This window comes from Macaca thibetana, chromosome 15 (assembly GCF_024542745.1).
Source record: "Macaca thibetana thibetana isolate TM-01 chromosome 15, ASM2454274v1, whole genome shotgun sequence".
Classification (NCBI taxonomy): domain Eukaryota; kingdom Metazoa; phylum Chordata; class Mammalia; order Primates; family Cercopithecidae; genus Macaca; species Macaca thibetana.
The window spans coordinates 40435826-40443334 of NC_065592.1; the positions used below are offsets into that span (position 1 = coordinate 40435826).

The following is a 7509-nucleotide window of genomic DNA, read 5'->3' on the forward strand; positions in this document are numbered from 1 at the left end:
GCAATGACTGAGACTGGTGTGCTGAGCAACCCCATTGTTTATCAAGTGGGAAAGGAAGAGGGTCAGCAGTAGGACACTGAGAGGGAGTAACCAGAGTGAAGGCAGGAGCAGGACTCAAAGGGAACGCTTTCAAAAGCCGAAGGAGGAGAATTTCAAGAAGCAGGACATGGTCAGCAGTGTCATGCCACGAAGGAGAAAGTAAAATGAAGTTGGAAGTAATCCATGGAGTCAGCTATCAGTTCATTGATGTTAACAAGACCAATCTCTGTGAAGCAGTGAGGGCAGAAAGCATTGCTGTGGGGTATGGAGTAAACGAGAGATGAAGAAGTTGAGAACTGAAATATGGACCACTGTTTCTCAAATGCTGGACATAAACTTAGCTATTATCAGTCATCTGCAGGGCTTCAAAAGTGAATAAATCTGGAGTGGATCCCAAGGATCTATATTTCTAGAAAGCTAGGTGTGGGAATTGTAAGAATGTAAAATATATGACAGCAAAGATCCTGTCTCATTCACCACTGAATCCCCAGAAGCTGGAGTAGTTTCTGCCCATAGCAGTTTCTCAGTAACTGTGTAGGACAGCAGTTCCCTGAACTGAACCATTGATATCAGCTACTTTTTATGGACTAGTATTCATAGTAAGAGCATTAACTGAAAATCAGTGAGGATGCAGCAGACTGATGGCCCAAGCACTGTCTCTCAAAAGTTAGGAGACTAAAATGATAAATTAGCTTTTTTTTTTTTTTTTTTTTTTTTTTTTTTTTCCTTTTTTGAGACAATGTCTCACTCTGTCACCCAGGCTGGAGTGCAGTGGCACAATAATGGCTCTCTGCAGACTCAACCTCTCTGGCCAAGTGATCCTCCCACCTTTGCCTCCCAAGTAGCTAGGACTACTGGTGCACACCACCACTTTTGGCTAATTTTTGTATTTTTTTGGTAGGGATGGGGTTTCGCCATGTTGCCCAGGCCAGTCTTGAACTCCTGAGCTCAAGCAATCTGCCCATCTCGGCATCCCAAATTGCTGGGATTGCAGGCATGAGGCACCACACCATGTGATAAATGATACAATTCCTTCCAGTTTATTGCTTCGGTTCTGAGAATTATAACAAAAAGCCTCTGATTGATCTGGGGCAGCTATTAGCAAATCAGAACTGACTCATTAGAATTGTTCATTTTAACAGAACGGGCTGTTACTTGTCTGATAAAGACACCTACTGGAAGGCAGTACGTTGTCATAGAAAGGACATTTGGCATCTACTAGAGTTAGTTGTATCTTACATCCAGCTTGTGCAATGATTAAGTCTTTGGGTTGTAGACCCCTAGGGGCCTATGCAGTTAATTCTAGAGAGGTGAGGAGAAGTCATAAACCCATTTCTCACCAGTTGCTGTCTGAAGACTGAATAAATAACATACCTCCAACTATAAATATTAACATTTTTCCCTAAGAACACACATGCTATTGCAATTAATGAAGTACAGCATCATCAAAAAGTGTTCATGAATACCTGAGAGCTTCAAGAGATGATAAATTAGCTTGAATCATATGAAATTGCCATTTTTGTGGGTCACAAACAGGTAAACCTGGGCAATTTCATATAGATTAATCTACTTTGTTTTTCAGTCAAATAGATGATATAAAAATTATGATCTTGGCTGGGTGTGGTGGCTCACGCCTATAATCCCAGCACTTTAGGAGGCTGAGGTGGGTGGATCACCTGAGGTCAGGAGTTCGAGACCAGCCTGGTCAACATGGTGAAACCCCATCTCTACTAAAAATGCAAAAATTAGCCAGACGTGGTGGCAGGCGTCTGTAATCACAGCCACTTGAGAGGCTGAGGAAGGAGAATTGCTTAAACCTGGGGGGGCAGAGGTTGCAGTGAGCCAAGATCATGCCACTGTACTCCAGCCTGCATGACAGGAGCGAGACTCTGTTAGAAAAAAAAAATGATCTTGATCTTGTGGGAGTCAGCAAAGATTTTAGAATGATGAAGGGGTCTTACGGTAGCCAGCCTCCAGGATGGCCCCCGTGATCCTCATTTCCTGACATTCATATCATTGTGTAATGCTCTCCCTTTCCGTGTGGGCTGGACTTAGTGACATGTTTCCGATGAATAGAGTACTGCAGAAGTGATGGTATATCACCCTTGATATTAGGTTATAAAAAGACTGTGGCTTCCATCTTGGGTAGTCTCTCTCTCTCTCTCTCACTCTCTGTCTCTCTCTCTTTCTTTCTCTCTCTGTATCTCTTTCTTTGATCCCTTAATCTAAAGAAAGCCAGCCGCCACATCAAAAAGACACTCAGACAGCCTATGGAGAGGATTGGGGGTCTCGCTCCAAAGTCCAACATCCAGTGAAGAACTGAGGCCTGCTGCCAACCACAAGAGAGAGTCTAGAAGAGGATTCCAGCCCCAGGTAAGTCTTGAGATGACTGCAGCCCTGATGGTCTGACTGCATTTTTGTGAGTGACTTTGAGTCAGAATCTCACAGGTAAGCTGTTTCCATGTCCCTGACTCTGAACCTGTATGAGAGTATAAATGTTTGCTGTTATAAGCTGCTAAGTTTTGGGGTAGTTTATTCTCCATAAATAGATAACCAATACACTTCCCTATTTTCAAAATGTTGGGAACCAGTGATCAAGCGTACTTTTACATATATCCTTCAGGCCTTACAAGACAAGTTTTAAATGTTTTATTACTGAGGAAATTAAACAGTATTCGTTGATGGAGAAAACACAATATTTGGAGCCAGAAGGTAGGTGTAAGTTTCCCCTTATTAGCTGTGAAAACCTGAAAATCACTTTGCTTCTTTGAGCTTCTCTTTCTTCTTAGAGAAAATGCAGATTCCTACAATGCCTGCTCTGTCTTAATGTTTATGGTAAGTATTAGATTGTGAATACAGTTGATGAACCCTCAAGTCCTATCAAAATGCTAGTTTTTATTGATGATAGAGTTAGTCATCTTTCAATGAGGATAATCTGACCAAGTTTACATAGCTAGTTGGTTGCAGAACAAAAACTTATACCAAAGTCTTCTAATGCTAAGGCTTCTATAACTTGAGCAAGTCACTTTTACTATATGAGCCTCAGTTTCCCCATAAGTGAAATGAAATAGATTAGACCAGGTAATGCAGGATCTCTTTTAGCTCTGAATAGGCTGTGATCAGAACCCAAGGCAAGGATTCTTGTATAGGTGACTGAGTTCCTATAAAGGCTGGGTAGGGTGTGTATCTGACATCCCTGGGATTTCAGAGCCCTATCAGCATGAGTGCTGATACTGGGGGAGGCTTTGTGATGTGCTCTTTGTAGGTGGCGGCCTTGGTGCCACACAGAGGCTGCCGGTGCCACTGCCTGGGACAATGGAGTTCACTCCTCTGCTGGTGCTGCCCGCCCCCACACAAGCCCCTGAAACAGCATCCTATCATTTGTCACTTCAAACCGCATACACCCTGGATTTGTGCTCGTGCCAGAGGAATTCATAATGAATTCAGTTCCCATTCATGCAGGAAAGAAAGTAAGCCTTGGGGTAAAAAAAAAAAAAAAAAAAAAAAAAAAAAAAAAAAAAATCTCCTGGAAACATTGCCTTTGAATTTCTATAGAAGCTGACAAGGATTACATCTTGAATAGAGCTGACAAAGTCGTAATTCAAGTTAAAGTGTTAGTTTGAAATTGTACAAGCCTTATCACAGCATCATTACCTAGTATTTGTATATAGGTCTACAGTTTACAAAAGACACTTACAAATATCTTTTCATTTAAAGCTAATTGTGTTCATTTTCAGCTGAGAAACTAAACCTCAGGGAAGTCAGGTCATTAGTGGCAGAACCACCTCTTGAACTCTGGTTACCATTTGCAAAAGCCTTTTCTTGTTCCACCAGACGACGTGGGCTCTTGTTGTTGTAGGATTTCCTGTTTGCAAGGTAGTGATTTTTCTACTGATGCTGGTCTTGTCCTCGAAGAGTATGGGACTCATCAAAAGGAAACAAAACAGAAAAATGTGATTGTGGTCACATGTCATAGGGACAAGACTGATAATCAGAGCTGATTGGTCAAGTGAATGTTTGCGGAGTGTTTGTGACAGACAGATTTGAGTCCTGTCTATATACTACTAAACATCTCCATGAATGTGGAAATTTGGTGCTTGATTCTACAAATACGTGACTTTGTGGTTGGAGGATAAAGAGGCTTTTTGTAGAAAGTAGAAAGACTGGGTTTGTTTTTTTCTGATGTGGGGCCATGTTAGTCTCTGGCCTTGGTTGGGGTCAGTGTGGAACAGGTTGAGGAAGGAGGCCCTCAACCATGGGTCAGGAAACTCAGGGATCTGGGAATAGATACTGACACAAGGGAGTTGGCCCAGGACTGGGACCAATGACTGGGGAGGAAGCTGGCCACAACCACATTGCTTGGGATTTGGAGTTAGCCAGATCTGATCCCAATTCCAGCCCTTCCTTATACTGGCTGTGCGATCTTGGACAAGTCATTTAACTTTCTTTGTCCCTTGTTTTCTCTACTAAAAATCAGGGGCAGTACTATTGCCTGTCCTGAGTATTGATTTGTTTTGACTATCCCATGAGATCTCAAGCTGGTTAGGACTTGAGAGAAGTGGCTGGCCGAGCTAGAGTTCATGGGTCAAATCCAGCCTGCTCCCTGTTTTTGTCCAGCCTATGAGCAAAAAATGGGTTTTGTAATTTTAAATAGTCAGAAAAAAATCAAAACAACAGTATTCTGTGACACATTGTATATAATGGAAATTATACAAAATTTAAAAAATATAATCATATGTAATTATAACATTTACATATAAGTACAAAATATACTACACATAATTATACATGTCCTTATTATGTTGTAATATGCAATGTTATATATTATATTTTTAAAATGTCAGTATAAAGTATAAATTATGCATTTATAGGTAAAATAAATTAATTTTGGTGTCTATAAAGAAAACTTTATTGAACAATAGCCATGCTAGTTTATTTTTACTATTGTTTGCACTACTTTCATGTTTCAGTGGCAGAATATAGTAGTGTGACAAGGACCAGATGACCTGCTAACCTAAAATATTTCCTATCTGCCCTTTACAGAAAAATTTGGCTGACCCTTGTTTTATAAGGCTCAAAGTGCTCAGACAACACTATAGGGTAAGTGGGTAAGTGGTATTACTCTTTTCTGCACGTGAGAAAAGAGAAGCCCCAGAGAGAAAAAGTGAAGTTAATGTCGCATAGTTTAAAAAATGAACAAACAAGAAAATACCAGAGTTTGCTCTGGAACCTAAACTTGTTATTAACTGCATCTGACATTCTCTTAATCCATGATTATAAATCCCTACCCAAGTTTTTAGACTTTGGTAAAATGGTTGACAAATGTGAGATCAAGTTGTGTCAAAGAGATGAGCAACTAGGGGAAAAAGCCAGAGTGAAGGAGCATAGGTTATAAATGCAAGAACCAAAACACTGGGTGTCTTCACCACCAGAGCAGAAATTCTAGCACTGTCAAGATCTCCAAGAGGAGATGTGAGCATAAGAGAAACACAAGAGAAATCTGCCAGCCTCACCAATGATTAAAGAAGGGCAAATTTTTTTCAAAATGAGATATCACTTATACATTCTAAATTAGCAAAAATGTTAAATAATCATGACACCCAATATAGGTGACATTGTGATGAAACCGAAATACTTATATATTGCTCATGGCAACATAAATTAGTTAAAAATACCCCCACTAACTTTAATTTGGCACTATATATTAGGAGTTTTAAGAACACTCATATTCTTTAATTCATTGATTCCTTTTCTGAAAATCTATCCTTAGAAAATAATTCTAACTTCAGAAAAATAATATCCACCAAGATCATCATTGCAATGTAATTTTAGCACCAAATTGGAAGTCACCAAAAACTAGTGAGCTGGTTAAGTAAACTGTGCTACATTGACCCAATGCAAATATTATGCAACTATCAAGGACTAAACAACAGCATAGGGGAAAAAAATGATTATATTATGAAGCAAAAAAAAAAAAAATCAGAATGCAAATTGTAATTCTAAGGTTTTGTGCTATACAAAAGTTATGTTTGTACTGGAACAAGCAGAAATAAAAACAGGCGATTTATTAAGGTGATTGTCCTCTAAAATCTTTTTTTTTTTTTTTTTTTTTTTGAGATGGAGTCTCACTCTGTTGCTGAGACTGGAGTGCAATGGCGCGATCTCGGCTGACTGCAACCTCTGCCTCCTGGGTTCAAGCGATTCTCCTGCCTCGGCCTCCTGAGTAGCTGGGATTACAGGCATGTGCCACCACGCTCGGCTAATTTTTTGTATTTTTAGTAGAGATGGGGTTTTACCATGTTGACCAGGCTAGTCTTGAACTCCTGACCTCGTAATTCACCTGCCTTGGCCTCCCAAAGTGCTGGGATTACAGGCATGAGCCACCTCACCCAGCCTTAAATCCATTTTTATAACATGGACTAGATAGTGAAAAATCTCCTGGATATGAAGTCAGAATTGAGTGAGTTGCTATGTTGGTTGATGCCTACACCAAGATCTTGTTCTTCCCTCTACCTTGGGCCAGGATAGGATTCAGAGCTGGAGGACAGGTGGGGTTGAGGAGGTGTTCCTGCCAGAGTTTGACAGGTAAGTTAAGAGGAGACCAGGGGTGTGCGAGATCTCTGTCAACAGATATTCACTGAGACCTCTCAGCCAGCATGATGGTTGAGCTGCCATGAAAAGAGACTGGCTTCAGAGTCAAAGCCCAGAGACTGCAGACTAGGCCTTCAATGCAGGAAGGCTCACTCAGGTGTGAGGGAACATGAGCAGGAGGCATGGTCTAGCACCCGGTTATGGAGACGGGCTCTGTGGCTGGCCCTGTGTGAGACATCAAGAAGACAAGCAGGAAACAGACTCAGCTCTGTCCCCAAGGAACCTGTAAGAGTACAATCTTGATACACGGGATACTGCAGGGATAAAGAAACATTAAACACACAGAAATCACCCAGAGGAGGAGAGGCCCCCAGCAGTGTGAAAGTCTCTGCTGTTCTCTGAGCCCCTCCTGTTGGCCTTATTGATTATTGTTTCTGCACGGATCGAACACTAATGTTATTCTGGGTTATCAACTAGCTTCTCCTCATTTATGAATTTTAATAATGGCCTTGTAGAACATTGCACATGGGAAGCCCTGTGAAGATATTTTGCATCTATTCTGGGTAAAGACTCCCCATAGCGCTTCTCTTGTTTGATTTCTTATACTAAACTGAATTTTCCCTTCATGAAAATCCTGTCCTAACACAGAGTGACCCTCTGATGCAAATTTTCCCTGGCTTCAGTCATTCATCTTTCTGCTTCCTGGTTCTCTTCTTCCTGCATCAGTTTTTGGTACCACCTCCCACAGCCCCTCCTCCCCTTAAGCCCCACTCTGATTTCTCCCCGGGAGATGGTAGCAGGGCCTCTGGCCTCCTGGAGGCATCAGGGCAGAGAGAGAGAGAAGACATGTTTGCCAAGAACTCTGCGTACTAGGCGAGG

The 7509-nt window shown here is 41.3% G+C and overlaps 1 long non-coding RNA gene across 1 annotated transcript; it reads left to right on the plus strand.

Moving 5' to 3' along the window:
- Positions 1 to 2276: 2276 nt before the first annotated feature.
- On the plus strand, positions 2277 to 5147 carry LOC126937364 (uncharacterized). Its single transcript, XR_007719709.1, has 3 exons — positions 2277 to 3509; positions 3777 to 3915; positions 5083 to 5147. It is a non-coding gene; the product is annotated as an uncharacterized LOC126937364 (long non-coding RNA).
- Positions 5148 to 7509: the final 2362 nt, after the last annotated feature.